This window comes from Saccostrea echinata, unplaced genomic scaffold (genome assembly GCF_033153115.1).
Source record: "Saccostrea echinata isolate AGI-Se365-2 ecotype Australia unplaced genomic scaffold, CSIRO_AGI_Sech_v1 ptg000008l, whole genome shotgun sequence".
NCBI lineage: Eukaryota > Metazoa > Mollusca > Bivalvia > Ostreida > Ostreidae > Saccostrea > Saccostrea echinata.
Window position 1 is genome coordinate 5,288,073 of NW_026889757.1, and position 19,002 is coordinate 5,307,074.

At 33.3% G+C, this 19,002-nt stretch overlaps 2 non-coding genes across 2 annotated transcripts; both read right to left on the reverse strand.

Annotated features, from left to right (window-relative positions):
- Window positions 1–7,043: 7,043 nt before the first annotated feature.
- Trnat-ugu (transfer RNA threonine (anticodon UGU)) lies at window positions 7,044–7,116 on the reverse strand. The gene has a single exon. It is a non-coding gene; the product is annotated as a tRNA-Thr (tRNA).
- A 5,430-nt stretch (window positions 7,117–12,546) lies between these two features.
- Window positions 12,547–12,619, reverse strand: Trnat-ugu (transfer RNA threonine (anticodon UGU)). Its single transcript has one exon. It is a non-coding gene; the product is annotated as a tRNA-Thr (tRNA).
- Between the last annotated feature and the right edge of the window lie 6,383 nt (window positions 12,620–19,002).

Here is a 19,002-nt window from a genome sequence, read left to right on the forward strand (position 1 = left end):
TAAATTAGTGTTTTCTTCTTTCAAAAAAGCATCTGGTAACTGTAGTGCTCATTCAAATTTGTAGTTTCCGGAAAATATCATTTTTCTGCAAGACATTGTTGCAATGAGTTTTATTCCGACTTGTTGATATATTTGATATTTGCAATTTTCTCTAAAAGCATTTTACAAAGAAAATTCAATGTATTCCTTGAAGGGTGAAATTTATTTTTGTCCTGCAATGTTTACAATTAAGGCCTTTGCCAGAAAGAAAAGTCTTTTCACAGACTAAGCTACAGACAGTATATGTAGTGTATGCCAGGCAAATTTTCCCTCTTCAACTCTGTTGAGAAACTTATTACCTTAAGTTGATTAAAATAAACACTGGTATTATTTTAAAGTTTTTCTATAAATTTCTATTTTGGGTCATCGCTCCATGATTTGAAAACGTTATTTGTGTACATTTAAAATCAAAGAAACGAGCAAACATATGTAAAATAATAATAATAATAATAATAATAATAAAAATGGAGAGAAGATGCAGATACCATTAAATTAATAACTTTTCAAAAAAATCATATTGTGTAAATACTCTGTTTCATTGTCGTTTTAAAACCCAGTTTTTGTACGAGTAGCGACGATAGCACAGTCGAATATTTTACCTGTCCATGACGGTTAGGAATAGATAAGTTTTGGTTCGATCTTCACTTGGGGACTTTATTTTTTTAAGCAAACATTCAAGTCATTTAACGGTTTGATTTATTTTACCGATTTTTGTTTCAGAATTTTAAAATAAAGTTAGATTTGATTCTGTAGCACCGAGATAAAAGCAATTCTTCCGACCCACTGAAATTTTAGTGCATTTGCATTTAACTATACTTTTTTATCTGGTATTTGTTTACTGTAGATCATTTTAATTACCCGTTGCCAAAATTTCATGATTGTTACTAGGGTACTAATCGCGATTGTTTAATTTCATAGTATAGGTGTGTACCCCATCAAAGAAAATATATGTGATCTTACAGGGTGTCCCAAAATATATGATACCATTTGAAATACCTGCCACAAACATATCCCTTGGCCAATTTCTTTGATATATGTTTTTAAAAATATTTGAGTAAATACAATTTTTTAGCAACAAAATATTCCAAAAAAAAATTCTCACAAGTCCCAACAAATTTACATCAAACTTTTGCAAAAACTGCAATTTCAATCAAAATGGATAATGAAAAGAGCTGGCTATCCTCATTTTGAAACTTTAATTATCAATCCTAGTCTTAGGTTACTGCTGCTAAACCCAAACCAGAATCCTTCACGTATATAAAAGGTTTACCTCTGATGAAAATTCAGAAGTTACTACCGAGACAGGCACTGTTGTCTCAATTTAAAGAGTCCGACACATCTGTTTCATATTTGGATATTTTACTTGAAAAAGACGTTAATGGTAATCTAACAACCAAGCTTTATGATAAACGTGATGACTTTAACTTTTCAATCGTCAACTTCCCTTACTTATGCAGCAATATACCTCATCACCTGCATACGGGGTATATATCTCTCAGTTGATTCGATACGCAAGAGCATGCTCTACGTATGTACATTTTCTAAAACGAGGTAAATTATTGATAAATAAGTTGATGAAACAAGAATATCAGCTGTCTCATCTAAAGTCATCATTTCGTAAGTTCTATGGTCGATACAATGACCTTGTCAGCAAATACAATTTATCATTGAGTGAAATGCTGACTGACGTTTTTCATACTAATTGTTAGGCCATTATTTACACACTGAATTGTCGACGGATTTTTCCGTTATTTCCCGATCATGACAAGGAGCACACGGCGGGTGTGACCGGTCGGCAGGGGATGCTCACTCCTCCATGGCACCTGATCCCACCTCTGATGTTTGGAGGTCCGTGTTTGCTCTGCTCCTATTTTGTATTGTATAATGGACTTTTGAGCTTGAATACTGTTCGTTATCTCCATATATTTCATGCAATGACTTGACATTATCATTACATAGATAGAACGTCATTTAGAGGTCATCATTTAAAAACCATAGCATTTTTCAAAGTGAACTCATTTTGTTGTTTTCTTTTTAATGACTGTCAAATCATGTGAATAAAATTGGACAGTATATGCAATATTTATAATGCATTTGTTGTAATTCAGTATTCATTACATTAGGGTCGCCGGCGTGGCGCAGTGGTTAGAGCGTCTGCTCTAGAGTCGCGAAGTAAGGAGTTGATCCTTACGTCGCGGGCTCGAATCCCACTGTGGGACGTGGAGACCGGTCCTTCGGATGAGACCGTATAAACCGAGGTCCCGTGTCGCAGTAGGTGCTGGCACGAAAAAGATCCCTCACTGCTCAATGGCCGTAAGTGCCGAGTATAGGACAAAATTTGCAGCTCTCCACCGGCAAGTGGTGGCGTCTCCATATGAGTGAAAAATTCTCGAGAGGGACGTTAAACAACATACAATCAATCAATCATTACATTAGGTTTTACAGAATCTTGAAATGGTATCATATATTCTGGGACACCCTGTACAACCTTATTCATCATGGGTTTAATTTCAAGGAGGAATGATGATTCGTAAACATAGTGAATTAAAGCAAAGGTGTTAAGTTCCCAGTATGCCAAATGTTATCGTAACTGTTAAGATAAGCCGACTTCAATATTATTACATGTATATTATTTTATTTCAATCTAATGGAACATTTTCCTGTCTGCGTATGTTTCGTAAAATCTGCTCAGCTGTGGTCAGCAGACCAAGATCATCTGTTTTACTTGGGCATTTAAACTATGAAGGGTTTGTACATATGGTTCCTCCAGATAACATGCCAAATGCACCTTTCTTTTCAAGAGATTCAAGAATAACCCCCCAGTGACTGATCAGCCATGAAGGTTTAATTCTTTATTGACCTTATCAATAGAGATTGTTCTATCTGACGTATCCGTATACGTATCCGTATCCGTATACGTATCGAAGTATGAGAGGCATCTCGATCCCGATGATTTAACCGTTGGGTAACATTTCCATCGTTTCTTGTTTGATTTTAACCTCATTAATTGGAAAATGAGATATATAATAACATTTCTAATGAAACGTATCAAGTTGCTGTTCACACCTATCATTTTATGGAAGGATTTAAAAAAAAAAATAAAATTAGTAAAAAAAAAAAATACGTATATTTTTATTAAATTGTTAAAAAATAAAAAAAAGGTTCAAAAAGGGACTTCTCTCTCTCTCTCTCTCTCTCTCTCACAATATCAGGATGTATTTTGTTTCATTCTAGAAGTAACCTTCACCAGTACAAGACATATTCCCCATAATGCATACAGTCAACGCTCGTTATCTCAAACTTGATTGGACCAATTAAAACTTCGATATATCCAAGGGTTTGAGTTAGCAAAGTTTAACTGTAGGAGGTATCAGAGATCAAACATTCTAGATGAGTATAAGTTTGTTTACATCAAGCAGACACTTAAAATCGATTAACAAAGTGGAGAAGGGGGAAGCTGGGCCGAGGCAGGGAGAAACTAAAAAATGACAATTAAGTCAACTTATCAAAACTTTGACAATAAAAAGGTGACCATACTGCATACTCTGTGTGTGTGTGTTGGGGGGGGGGGGGTGTCACTGAAAATTTCCATCCTCATTTTCTTTTTTATCATTATAAATATTCTGTATATCATTTGATTATATTTAATGGACATAGTTCTCCAGAAAAGCTTTGGAAAATTGGCAATTCTCAGGTGGTTTGAAGACTCTCAATTCCCTAAATTGTTAGGAGATAGCAGTATCCGAAATTCGAGAGAGCTTGAGAAAGGACTACGATTTCCGTGAGTGATGCAATTACACGCAGTTTTTGTCGGGGATGAATTAACAATAGTCGATAAAAGGAGATAAACGGAGAAAATTTTTTATTTCTTATACATTACTTTATATACATGTTGACTAAAGTTTACTTAAATGATTTATTTATTGAAATTAAGATGACTGTAATTCTTTGTGTACAAGTGGGATAAAAACTCTGAAAAAAATGCTGATATTTTATCAATTAAATGTTTTGCATAAATTTTATCCTTCATTCCGTTGTTTTTTTTTTATTTCTCTGTTACGTTGAAGCAGCCTCTTCTATTCAATTCTATGAACTGCGTGTTGAATTGACTCACACTTGTCCCATGCCAAAATGCATAAATAAATAAAAATAAAAATATAAATAAATAAAAATCAGCTGGATGGACAAGGTAGCATAGAAGAAATAGATAAATCTATTGTTTTGCATTTTTTAGTCAAATGTTTTTTTCTTTCTTATAAAAAGAGAGTTAAGATAATGAATACCCTATTTTGAAACAGTTCTATATCAAACCATGAATTATAATACACATGTACGACAACAAGAGAATTAAAAAGAAAAATCAAATTTAACAATTGAATTTTCATTTCATTACCTATTTTTGTCGCCATGAAGTCTTAAAGTTCAAGTTATTACTGCTGAAAGGACAAAATATAAAACAAAATCAAGCCGTGTGAGAATAGACCCGAAAGTAGCAATTTCAACTGGGGAGGGGAAGGGAAGACATACAGGTATTTGTCAAATAGTTCATTGAAAAAAAAAAGAATGAAAAAAGTCAACAGACGCTATGAAAGTTGTGTTCCCCGGGGGGGGGGGGGGCACTGGTATTTTTAAGCATATACTGGTAAGGGTCTGGAAGCAAATTCTCTTTAGAAAACTGCTACACGGTTTTATTGATTGTGTGGATATCAACGTCTTTTGCATTTAGTGTGTGAGTAAGGGGGTTAACTTTTATGTCATCTAATGTAAATTACAGAATCAATCAATAAAATGTCCTGATGTTAAGAGGGAGAGAGGGGAATCCCGATTAATGTTTTTAAACAAAATTGCAATTAAAGTTTTAAACAATATAATTAAAACAAATACAAATTTATTGAATTTCATTATCTATTCTTTTTTTTTTAAATTTTCCGGCGAAATAACAAACTTTTACAGCAGCTTAATACATTCTTTATTAGAAAAAATACCATATGTACGATGGCCGACAGCGGCCGCCACTTTTGATTCTGAATATTGTCATTTTGTACAGCTTTTTTGTCCATTTTCGTTGACAAATTACAACTAAACTGGTAATGCTATATGTCCATATACAGTTTTTATACTGACAATTTACACTGGAGAAAATCATTAAAATTCTTTCTTGTGATATGAAATGAAGAAACATAAAACAGGTTACTTGAAGGTGATAAGCTTAAGGTTCTAGCAGAACAGCAAGGTCGGGGTGATTACAGATTAGTATTGTCTTCTAGATATGCTTTCTCGACAGATTGTAGTAATTAATTCATAAAATTCCATGTTGGTGTACCTGCTGGTCACATCATAGGTAACCAGGATGAAATTTTCCAGGTCTATCAGAAATTTGATTTTGTTCATAATCGGACGTGTCTTTGATGTATGGATTTTGTTTTTTAAACAATGCGCACGATGAAATGATAACATTAGTTACATGTACCTATATTTTCATTCCCGTACTACATTGAAAAATAATTGGCCGACCAGGTGGAAGTCTTGAGAGGTTGTGTTGGCCTTTAAAAGTGTTTCAAGCATTTAGTTATTAATTTTATGTATTTAGAGAGCAAATACAGACTCCCACATTTAAGGTTGTCATTTTATTCTTGCTGGGTATATTTCCGTATCTAAAGTTTTGTTTTTGATACATTTCATAAACTTTTGATTGGATGCTCACATGTAGAGCTACTAAATCCTGTTTTTCTACCTCTACATAATAGGTAGAATCGAGTTGTCTCATACACTTTGAGGATCGAGATATATCCATTATATTCATGTATATCCATTACAACAAACGTATTACTTTTATTCGCCTTTTTAATTACAATCCCAAGAATATCTTTTTAATGATACAAGGTGACAGAATGACGATTTACGTCTAATCTAGGATTAACTGGGTTACGATATCTCAGACTAATTGAGGGTGAAAATCATTAAAATGCTCCTTATCTCTTTCAAGCCACCTGTTTTATGTATCTTAATTTCATATCACACGAAAGAATTTTAATGTTTTTCGCTGGTGTAAATTGTCAGTGTAAAAAGTGTACATGTACATATAGCATTACCAGTTTAGTTGTAATATGTCAACGAAAATTGACAAAAACGCTGTACAAAATGACAATATATTTAATCAGAAAGTGGCGGCCGCTGTCGGCCATCGTACATATGCTATTCTTAAATGAATGAGGCTGCTTTAAAACCAAACAAATAACGATGGAAATTATAGTAAATAGTTTAGACATCGGGATCGAGATGCCTCTCTCACCTCGATACGTATACGGATACGGATACTTATACGGATATGTCAGATAGAACAATCTCTATTGAGAACAATGCTCGTCCGAATATTATATTTCATAAATAAAAGCATCAAAGTAATTTCGACGTAAATTGTGCCTCATTACTAAATTCGCCATTTTGTTTTACGAAAATCCTAGGTCAATGCCACGATTGTTTGCATATTGTTTTTTAATCTACATAAGCTAATGAAGTATTTGAACCACTCATGCAATCATGTGAATTACACAGTCTTTTTGTTTTAAGCATTAAAAATCCTCCTCTTTCCTCTTAAAAGAAGTTTAAAGGAAAAGAAAGAAAGTTTAATTTAACTTTTCAGAAAAGTTAGTCATTTTTATGCCATGTTGAAAGACAAAGATCCGACAAAGATCAACAATACAGTCTAAAAACAAAAGTATCATCGACAATATGATAGCCCCTAAGCGAGAGCGACTTTTATATTCTGTAGAAGACTATTCTAGTTCCTAGTGGCATAGTATCAGCAAGCCACTTACCCTTACGCAAAAAGATACTAGGAGCTATTTCTATTAACAATCAATGACATCTGATGAACATTTTTTTTTTTATTTTTTATTTCTTTGTTTGTTTTGTTGTTGTTGTTTTTTCATTTCATCATAATTGATTTGCATGCTCACATAAAATTAACATGTTAGCGCCATTAAAACATTTTTACTCAAAAAAGCCCCCAGTGAGGATCGAACTCACGACCCCTGGTTTACAAGACCAGTGCTCTAACCACTGAGCTATGGAGGCCTATAACGTTTACAAGTATTTGATATTTGATAAGCATATAAGGTTAAATACACTTATATCGATCAGATCAGAACAGCTGCTCCTTTTATCATATCCATTCATCTCCAAATCCTCCGTAGTAATAGTCAACATATCAATATTATATAGTAATGAGAGAAATTGTAATAAATAGAAAAAAAATTAAAGATTTAAAGATCACTTTCTTTTAATGTTTTATAATTTTCATCTTCAATAATAATTTGGTAATATTTAAAAAACAAAATAGTTCATTTTCTAAGAACTATTGTTTATATAGAAAATTCATATTTTCGATTGCTCTAAAAAAAGCATTTTTCTACTTCAAGCTGTCAAAGGATTTATTAGGATATAGGGTGTCCTTCAGAGAAATATTTGATTTTGTCACATCATAAATCATAATTTATACACGAAGAGTATTGGTAATATCATTCAAAACATAACTGATTAAAATAGTAAGGGATGATATCAAGTATTTGAATTTAGCTGCTTTATTTTATTCTTTGCAAGTGTGTCAATGTTACCAGTAGAAGTACAAAAAAAAAGAAATCTGTGTCAATTAACATTATAATGTATCATAACATTAAATGACCCTTTGTCGAAAATGAATTCTGAAATAAAATGTAATCAGAAAATTTTTGTAAAAATTATGCCTAGGTGGAACCCCTCCCAGTCCTACCTCCACATCTCCCTTTTTCCAAAAAACTTGGCGACGACCCTGTTATTCAACATATTTCAGTTACATATACGTTTGGTTAATAGCTCAAACCTCCACTTCATTTTCATTGTAATTTGTTTCATTCATATAATTTTACAAAAGATTTCGTTGCCATGGAAACTTTACAAAAGACTTGTGAGAAGTGGCAACCATAGCCTCAGAAATTGTCCCAAAAGTGTCTGAAGATGACAGCCAACTTTACTCATATAAGGGTTATTGCAAATCTGTGTTTCTCTCCTTGTCCAGGATCGGTTAATTGAAAAAAAATCATGCATTTCTCGAAAGTTTCCTATATATTGAAAACCTGTTTCTTTAGTTGTAGAATTCGTTACCTCAGATAAGTTTTACAACATTAATGTCTCTGAAATTCTCTCCATGTCCAGGATCGGTTAATTGAAAAAAATCATGCATTTCTCGAAAGTTTCCTAAAAACCCTGTTTCTTTAGTTGTAGAATTCGTTACCTCAGATAAGTTTTACAACATTAATGTCTCTGAAATTCTCTTATTTAAGCTGAACTGAACTTCAGAAGGTTTCGAAATGTTTGTTATTTCCAAGGAGCTTAGTCAAATGAACATAAAAATCTGTACCATAAAAAATTTTCAGGTGTGATATCAATGGATACTTTGAACTCTGGTTTAGAGAAATAAATGATGTAAACATAATAACTAGATAGACGGTCAAAACAATGGAAGCAAGATTTTAACAATTGTCTTTTTCTTTGCATTACTGAAAGAAAATCAGTTATAAAATGAAAATACCCTTTCTTGTTTTTACAATTTTATGGAGCTAACGGCATTGTGCAAAGCTCTGGGAATCATTTATCGACTGTATTTTTTAAAGGACTTTTAAAATATTTGGGGAAATGTCAAAATTTGAAGAATACAAATTTTATAAGCTTATTATGGTTTGAAAATTTATTACAACAAGAAAAGAGAAGTTGCATGTTGTGCCCCACAACATATGTTAAAACAATGGACGAAATTGGTGCACATCACATACTTTTCACTACATCATTTTAATGGATAAACTTTTCCAGTTTCGATTTCACGACCCTGACTTACAAGACCCAGTGAGTGCTCTAACCACTGAGCTATGGAGGCATAATCTTATCCCATACTAGTAAATCCTGACATAAATATACTAATAACAGTATTTATAAGAACATTAATACAAATAAATCGATCAGGAAACAACTGTCTCTTTAATTGTATTCCTTCAGTTCCAAAACTGTAGTAGTAGTCAACAGATCAAATCAATGAAAAAAAATTCGATAAATAGAAAAACAAGTTTTTTTTCAATTTGTTTTTTTTTATTTTGAATAAAGTTTATGTATAAAGTTGATGAAACAAGGATATCAGCAGTCTCGTTTGAAGTCATCATTTCGCAAATTTTATGGTCAATACGATGACCTTGTCAGCAAATACAACCTATCATTTAGTCAAATGCTGGTCCACGTTTTTCATACTAATTGTTAGGCCATTATTTACACACTGAAATATCTGCGGATTTGTTCATTTTTCCCGATCATGACGAGAAGCACACGGCAGGTGTGACTAGTCGGCAGGGGATGCTCACTCCTCCATGGCACCTGATCCCACCTCTGATGTTTTTGGAGGTCCGTAATTGCTTTGCTACCAATTTATATTGTCTAAATGGACTTTGAGCTTGAATACAGTTCGTTATCTCCATATTCTATGCAACAATCATGGACTACATCTTCAAATCCAAAATCTTAAATCAACAAATAAATATTACATCTTTTATTAGCTGTTTTGTATAGAAGATCCGTATTTTTGATTCCTCTAATTTTTCAAATCTGCTTCAAGCTGTCAAAGGATTTCCAGATATAGGTCTGGGTGTCCATGACAGAAATTTTTGAATTCGTCACAAATATTATACATTTTAAAAGGACATTGGCAAGTCAGGGCTTTCCGGAGAAAAAAGGTTTAATACATGGGTTTTTTCACTTGTAAAATAGTGATTGAGAGTGATCTCCCGTGTAGAATTCTCTAAGCGGTGAAAACCAGTAAAGCGTATGTTATAGAGGTAAACAAAAGCACGTGTACTTCCTTCAACGGGTAGAATCTTCTATACAGCAAGAAAGAAAAGTAGTAATGGCTTTGTTGTACATTGTATTCAGGGACAAAGAGCAAACAGGTCGTCATTTACCATAGTTATGCTCAGTATGCTGGGAAGGGCAAAGATGTGACATATGCTGAAAGGTAGGTCGACCATGCCGACTGAGAACAGTTCTTAGGTCGTGTGAAGGAATCAGCATTTAGTAATTACGAATAAAAGTTAAAAATAAATCCATGTCAATATTTTTATGACAATGTATTTCAATCAATTCAGTCAATTACATGATAAAAACAATCAACCAGTCACTTGACCAATTTTAGCTGTTAAGGGGCGCAACTCAAAAATGATGATCGGTGCCGGTATATCCATGTCTTTTTTCTATATATACATTTTCAACCAAAATATCTAGAAGTCATAGGAAATGAAGTTACAATAATGTATACAATACAAAAACTGTATGAAATAAATGGGTTTTGAAGAAATATTATGGTGAAAATTTATGTAGGTCACTTTTATCAACATTTTACATAGGAAATGCATTAAGAATTGTAAAAACACTAATTTGACAAAATCTAAAAAAGAATGCTGGATTAGTAGGTAAAACGATCCAGAATATAGCCTATTTAGTACATTTAAACCTACTCAAAAGTTCTTGAAAAATTCTATACAATAACCAGGAACCTTGCCAATGTCCTTAATCATCGCACAAAGAATATAGTAATATCACTCATAAGATAATTCATGATAAAAGTAATAGATAATTGGATGTATTTGTGTTAATTAGATAAAATTGAAATGCTGGTTTTCATCTCCCTAGTCAATGTTTACAGTAGGTGTAAAAATAAAGAAAGATTTGTCAATTAATACATTACTCCAGCGATCCTTTGTCGAAGTTGATTTTATCACTCTGACGTAAAAAGCATTACAGTGACTATTCCTGAGGTATTCTTAGAGGTTTCAAAAATCATTTTTTTTATTACATTGTTCCTTTTAAATAATTTAGCCTTACAAAAAGTCAGATATTTCCTTTTCATAACATGATATCTTATTCATTAATCATTTTACATATTCTTATTACACGTACGGTAAAATAACTCAATCTTCCACTTCATTTTCACTAACACCTTTAATTTATTTTAAGGCAATATGGCTTTCACATTTTTCAAACTTTGCAGAATGTTTCGAAATCCTGGATACATTGAGAAAAACAGGTGAGAAGTAACAACTAGAGCTCCCGAAACTGTCAAAGAAAAGTCCTGAAGGTGATAGCCATCTTCACTCTATGAAGGGGTCATATTTCCATTCCTATCATAGAATTATTGTGTCCCATTATGAATTTAGTTCTGTGTTCCTATATTCCTAGAGATTGATAAATCTAGTTTTTTTATAGTTGTAGATTTTATTATCATTCATATTTGCTTAGTTTGATTACATTGATATGATGATTATATTGATATCTTTTATATTATCTTATCAAGTTAACTTCAGAAATTTCCAACATTAGTCTTGTTATTTTAAACAATAAGTTGAATGGACATAAAATTTGCACGAAGAAATATTGAGATTGAGATGACGAACAAGTTCAAAAGTCCATTTAAAAAATACGAATTGGGAGCAGAGCATACACGGACCTCTAAAAACATCAGAGGTGGGATCAAGTGCCATGAAGGAGTAAGCAACTCTGTCGACTGGCCACACCCGCCGTGTGCTCCTTGTCATGACTGGGGAAACGGAAAATCAATCATTAGACAATTCAGTGTGTAGAAATTTGCTTAATAATTTGTATGAAAAAACGTCAAACAGTCCCTCCATTGCATTCCAAAGTTTTTTTTCTTAATGTTATTGTCCAAAATCACTTTGCCATTGCGCCAATGATGACATCGAGGCAGATTTGAGTCATTACTACATTACACTCTCCTGTTATTCATCACACAAGTACCCTCTACTAGCAAGGAAAAGTTTAAAGTGAAAATGCCAACGACAAACAAAAGAAATAATACCCAAAGTAAAGCGAGCGACAAAAGAGCGTCGCCGTAAATCGAATGCTTTTAAAGTGCTTAAATCTGTAGTTCTCTTGTTTTATCTGTACGAATTTTGTCAATCTGACAGCTACAGTTCTACATACCGTCAAGGTAACACAGTCAGTCACACTCGCTCCGTGATCGGAAGGTCGTGTGTTCGAATCACGGCCGCGACTGACCTAAGTCGATATAAAAAAAAAAAGAGATAGCAACTCTTCCTTCGCCAAGCACACGACACTTTGGAGTGAAAATTGTGGATCTTTCGGATGAGACCTTAAAAACCGAGGCCCCGTATCACGGTAGTTGGCACGATAAAGAACCCTCACTGCTCAATGGCCCCGAGTGCCGAGTAAACTAGGTCTAAATTTGAAGCCCTTCATCGATATATGATGACGTCTCTGTATGAGTGAAAAATTCCCGAACGGGACATAAAACAACACTCAATCAGTCAATCAAACATTTCTACAGATAGGTGTGTGTGTGCTTGTGTGTTGTGAACAAGCGATGAAATAAGCTACGTTTTTTTTTTGTTTTTTTTTTTTGCATGATCATTTTCGAATTGGCATTTTTGCCATTTAAAAAATTTTATTTAAAAAAGCCCCCAGTGAGGATCGAACTCACGACCCCTGGTTTACAAGACCAGTGCTCTAACCACTGAGCTATGGAGGCATGTATTAAATTCTTTTATTCTGATAGGAACAGTAATACACTTATATTGATCAGGACACAGCTGTCTATTTATTCTATTACTTCAGTTCTAATGCTTTGTAGTCATAGTCGACAAATCAATTCAAGGAAAAAAAAATTCTATTGATATAAAAAAGGAACATTTTTTAATTTTTTTTTTAAATACTTTTGAATTTTAAACAAGGTTTACGAAGCAATTAGTTCTTTTAAATTTTAAACAAAGGTTATAAAGCAATATTTCTAGCAAAACATGCTTAAAGTCAATTTATAATGTAGATAAATAAATAGTTAATCTCTTAAGAGGTGTTGGGTATAGAAAATTTGTATTTTTAATTGTTTCTTTTTTTAAATCTGCTTCAAGCTGTCCAAGGATTCCAAGGCACAGAAATGTTTGAAAATGTCATATTATGTATCACAGTTAACACATGAAGAACTTGGTTATATTATTCATAAGATAATTGATGAGAATCGTAGCAGATGAACTGAAGTATTTGTGTGTAATAGATAAAAGTGAAAAGCTGGTTTTTATCTTCATTGGAAGTGTGCAAAAGTTTAGAGGAAATGTAAATATGTGCTCATTAACCTTTTTCAATGCATTATAACTCTTTGTTGAAATTAATGAACACTGAAATAAAAAGAACTATATAACTTATATAATGGCCTTGTTAGCAAATGTAACCTATCATTGGGTTGTTTTATGACTGACATATTTCATACAATTGATAGGCCTTTGTTTTTATACTAAGGAAAATTCCGTCTACCTGATTAATACACAGGGATCACGGCAGGTGTGACAGATCAACAGGGGATCCTTAATTCTCCTAGGCACCTGATCCTAGCACTGGAAATTCCAGGGGTCCATGTTTTATGCCATGTTCAAAGAGTTGTATTGTTTTTATTTAGATTGATTTTTGATCGTTATTTTCACCTTTTTTATTATGCCTAAATGTTTTCAAAAATGTAATTTCATGATAACATTGTTTCTTGTGAAGCTTTGCTAATTGAACCTTATAAAAAATCAAGACATTCAATGCATTTCAATTGTTTAATAACTCAAACCTTCACTTTATTTTCATTGCAATTTTTAAAAATATTTTAAGGCGTGTAGATTATACATTTTCAAACTTTGCATTTCAATGACACAGAGACATTAAGGCAGACTGGTAACAAGTAGCAACCATAGCCTCACAAACTGTCAAAGAAAAGGTCTGCAGATGGTAGCATCTGTGTAGTGGTCAATTTCTGTAGCTAGCATAAAATTAGCCTATCCTGTATAGAATTCAATTCTGTCTTCCTTTTCTTTCTGCAATAAGTAAAAAATCCTATGGAGATTCCTAGAGAAAATATATATTTTAGTTGTAGGTTTTGTTATCATTCATATTTGCTTAGTTCAATTATATTGATGTCTCTGATATTCTCTTATCCAAGGTTTACTTGAGAAGTTTCCGACATAAGTCTGGTGTTTTAAAGGAGTTACTATATAGAAGCTCTAAGAGTCATTTATCGACCGCATTTTTGTGGAGGACTTACAAAAATGTGAGGAAATGTCAGAAATTCAAAGGATGAAAGTTTAATCAGTGGTATGTAAACTTTTTATTACAAGAGGAATGAAATTACGTGGTGATCAATGCACTATATTATTGGCCAAAACAATGGAACAACTTGTGCAGATCATATAATTATACATGTACTTGAAAGGAAACGATACCACTTTAGAAACACATAAAATAAGCCTCACAAAAAGTTACACTTTTCCCACTGTATTACAAAGGTTGGTCTCGGGCTGGAATGTTATACGGTTACAAAGAAATGCAAGACTATTCATAGTTACATTCGGACTGTAAAATTCTCCAGTGCATGTACCATATTTGTGCAATTTCTATAATACATTACGTTCCATGCAGCAATATGCTAGTATTCTAAAAGTACTAGTATTTTCATTCCTAAAAATATCGTTGTATCAAACTCTTCGCCCATTAATATCTTTGCATGATAACCACTCTGTACTTCTGATAACCATTCTGTACTTCTGATAAATACTCTGTACTTCTGATAACCACTCTGTACTTCTGGTAACCACTCTGTACTTCTAATAACCACTCTGTACTTCTGGTAACCACTCTGTACTTCTGGTAACCACTCTGTACTTGTGGTAATCACTCTGTACTTCTGATAACCATTCTGTACTTCTAATAACCACTTTGTACTTGTGGTAACCACGTTGTACTTCTGGTAACCATTCTGTACTTCTGATAACCACTCTGTACTTCTGATAACCACTCTGTACTTCTAATAACCACTCTGTACTTGTGGTAATCACTCTGTACTTCTGATAACCATTCTGTACTTCTGATAACCACTCTGTACTTCTGATACCGGTAATCATTCTACTTCTGACCTCTGACCTTCTGATAACCAGGCCGTGTTTCTGGTAGCCACTCTTCGCGTCTGGTTGCCACTCTGCTAAATTGGTAGCCACTCTGTACTTCTGATAACCACTCTGTACTTCTGATAATCACTCTGTTCTTCTGGTGGCCACTTTGTGCTGATGGTAGCCACTCTACACTTTTAAATAGCTTAAGTTTGGTTATTAGCAGCTTAATGGATATGATCCATTAGAGATTTAAACTTGTGAGTGATGTTAAAAAAGAGAGAGGTTATATCGAAATTGGCTAAATAGGATTCATACACCAACTTGAGAATTTGAATTAGGCAATTTTATAAATAACTGTAGACGTACTTTTTTCCGAGTGGAATTTTTCCGCTAAAATTTGTTACAGCGTACTTAAGACACACAATGGCAATCCAAGAAATCCGCGTAATTTTCTACCCGCGGGTTGAATAAAAATTGTAATTTTGTGAAATTATGGAAAAGGACGTTTACAGTTTCCGATCGAATCAGAATTCGGAAGTAAGCAAATAGTGAGGTGCAGTTTGAAGCAATTTTTCAATCATTGAATATCAATGGGTAACAACTTTATCTATGGTGGTAAGATTTTAAAGATGGTCTGGCAAATATTTGAATGCACATAGAATTTCCCCCCTAATTTTTTCTCCAGGAAATTACTACTTAAAAGAGTATGTATAATTAAAGATGGCACAATTAAGTTCCTAAAAATGCCATATTTGTTTGAAGTCAACATTTCGCATGTTGTATGGTCGATACAATGACTTTGTCAGCAAATACAATCTATCATTAAGTCGAATGCTGTCTGACGTTTTTCATACTAATTGTTAGGCCATTTTTACACACTGAATTGTCTATCGGTTTCTCCGTTTGCCCGATCATGACAAGGAGCACACGGCGGTTGTGACCGGTAGACAGGGATTGTTACTCCGCCATGCCACCTGATCCCATTTCTGATGTTTTTAGAGGTCCGTGTTTGCTCTGCTCCTGATCTGTTTTGTATCCTTGAACTTTTGAGCTTGATTACTGTTCGTTATCTCTATGTTTTATTTATCCATGTAACTGCTAGCCGATGCATATTAATATGTGCATATTTACATTTATTGACTGGGTACGAGGACAACATGTTGTAGGACCAATAACCAAACTGTTTGCACAAAAAGTCATTTTGTCAAAACATAGTCAATAAATGTTTTGTTATACCTTTTACTTTTAATTTTGACATATTTTGCTCTGCTTTCACGTTTGCTATAATTGATAAGATATAGCTGATCCCGCGCCAACACTGTAAAAAATCGTTACAAAGATCCAATTTTTGACCGCTCAGAAAAACGTTGGAAAATGTTTGACTTTTTTAGTATAGATTTTTAAAGGAAACAATTTTTAAAGGTATAACAAAATATGCTGCGCATCCCTGGTCTTATCCGCGACTGTCCATTTTGTTTACAATGAATTTGTCATTAGCTATGTGTTACCTGACACAATCATGATACGAACAAATAAAGTGCATGCCTGGATTGTAATTATCAATATTTTGAAAGATTTTTGTGTCATTTTCGATCACAATAGCTCCAAAATTATATACCAATCCAGGAATGCACTTTTGTGTTCGGATAGATTGTTAGATTTTAGTTTTCAATTCAAAGTTTCACAATATCCTATTCTTAATTAAGAAACTGTAAAGTTTCTATGATGTTCAAAATTCTACCTTTCTGAAATCATTCTCATTCATGTAAATCTATACAAAATATATCAATTTTAAATACATTATTGTGAAAATTTGAATATTAAGAATTAAAATTTAACAATCTATCCGGTTAAACTTATACATTTTACATAATTATATAAACATAGTTATTTTCATGATTGTTGAAAAAATTTTGTTCGTAGCATCTGCCCTTAATATTTACGACACCAGTTTTCTACACATTTTTTATTTAATTCTCAGGACTAAGAAAATCATGTTTTGATTATGAGAAAGGGTAGGCCCTTAATTAGATCTACTTCTTTCTTTTCACAGAATGGACAGTCTGAGGCCTTTCTTCTTTTCGTAAACCATATAATCCATTTAAAAAAATGCAGTGGCGGATCCAGAAGTTCATGTGGGGGGGGGGGGTTTGAGGCCCATAGGGCCGAAGGGGGAGGGCATGGGAGGGGGTGTCCCCCTCCCATAGGTGGGGGTTCGGGGGGCCTCCCCCGAGAATTTTTCTTGAGAAATGGCTCCAAATGGTGCATTTTCCAGCATTTTAGATTGAATTAGTTAGTGATTGGTCACTTTTTTTCTCTAGTTTTTCAAGACCTACCTACCCAAATTTTCAAGAATTTGAACAAAAAATTAAAATTTTGGGATTATTTTTAACTTCCATGTAAACATGAAAAATGAGACTTTTCTTTTTAAAAAAAAATTAAATGTAAAATCTGATAAAATATCGCCATTTGATAAATAATATCCAATTCTTCATTTTAAAATGCACGCCCAGTATCGCATGTGAAGCTCTGACTACCAATGTACAACTGATGTGCAATTTCCCAACACTTGGAAATTAGAAAATTTGGATTCTGTGTAGAAACCCTAATAACTCTTTTCAACTACTTGACTATACTGTTCATATAAATTGAATTATAAACATTAATGATATTTCATATTGAAGAATAAATATAAAATATGTTGGAAAATTGTTGGAATTATTGCTTATTCATGGGGGGGGGGGGTAAATTATAATTTCTAACACAAATGCACTCTTTAATTCTATTTTTTTTTTACCCACTTACCAGCCCAAAGTCTTGAAAACCAGTCAGTAGTGGCCAATTCTTGTTTTGACAGGACTGGACTTCTGCTTTTATCACAATTCATTATACAAATAATTTAACTATCACAGTTTATTCAATAAAGTATCATTTATCGAAGAAAGAGGATAAAAATCTTGAAAAAATGTTACTTTATCAATACCAAAACAATACGGTAATAACTCTGTGCAGTTTTGGTTGTTAATGTATGACCTTGTGTCATCACTAGCTGCACGGACTATCATGATCTCTGTACTGTTGATTATACCTGTGTATTGTGTGCGTTCAAGCGGAAAGGGGTTTCTGGTGGTGGCTGTATATTTCACCTCTGTGTAAACAATGGGCTTGGATAGACTCTTATTTATGAAATATATTGTTAAATTGACACTTTAAATTTTTTTTTTGATTGGGCGGGGGGTTTTCCCGAACCCCCCCCCCCCCAAACCCCCCTGAATCCGCCACTGAAATGCGCCCAAACGTGACTTTCACTAAACGTTCAACAGTATTTTTTTCGCTAAATAATTTATCAAGCTGTAAGGGAAAAAAAGGATATTTATTAGGGATGCCAAATCGGTCATTATTTGATAATCGGTTACTCGGACGATTTTCCGATCGAGTCATAACCCGGGTACTCGGAAAAAGTATGTATTATATAGATGTAAAAGTTTTTGAAGTTTTTATTTATGACGGTCTTTGCCAAAGGATTAATCAATTATATGACATTCGATATTGAATACGGCTAAAAATATTTTATTTTTCTTCTCAGTTTGCCCTGATGCGCTACACGCTGGAGATAACGCAGCGTAACGCTATTACATGTATATAAAATACGTTATATTAACGTTATTTTTTTCTGTTGTTGATATTTTTCCTTAAAAAAAAAAATTTAATACTATTCTAAATCTTCAAAACTAATTTTCTATGTTTACAAATTTAAGATGAAGGGAGAAAAAACTGAACTGGAGAAAAATTTCTTATTAAGTGCGTTCTGTTTATAGTAGTTTTGTATAAGCCCAATCACTAAATTTTTAAAAATAGATTACTAAGTGTAGCAAACAAGAAATAAATCAAAAAATAATTCAGAGAAGCAACCTGGCGTGTTTTCCGCTTATGGTGACGGAGTTTGGGTCAGTAGGGGATATCCAACAGGGACCTATATACTAAAAGTTAG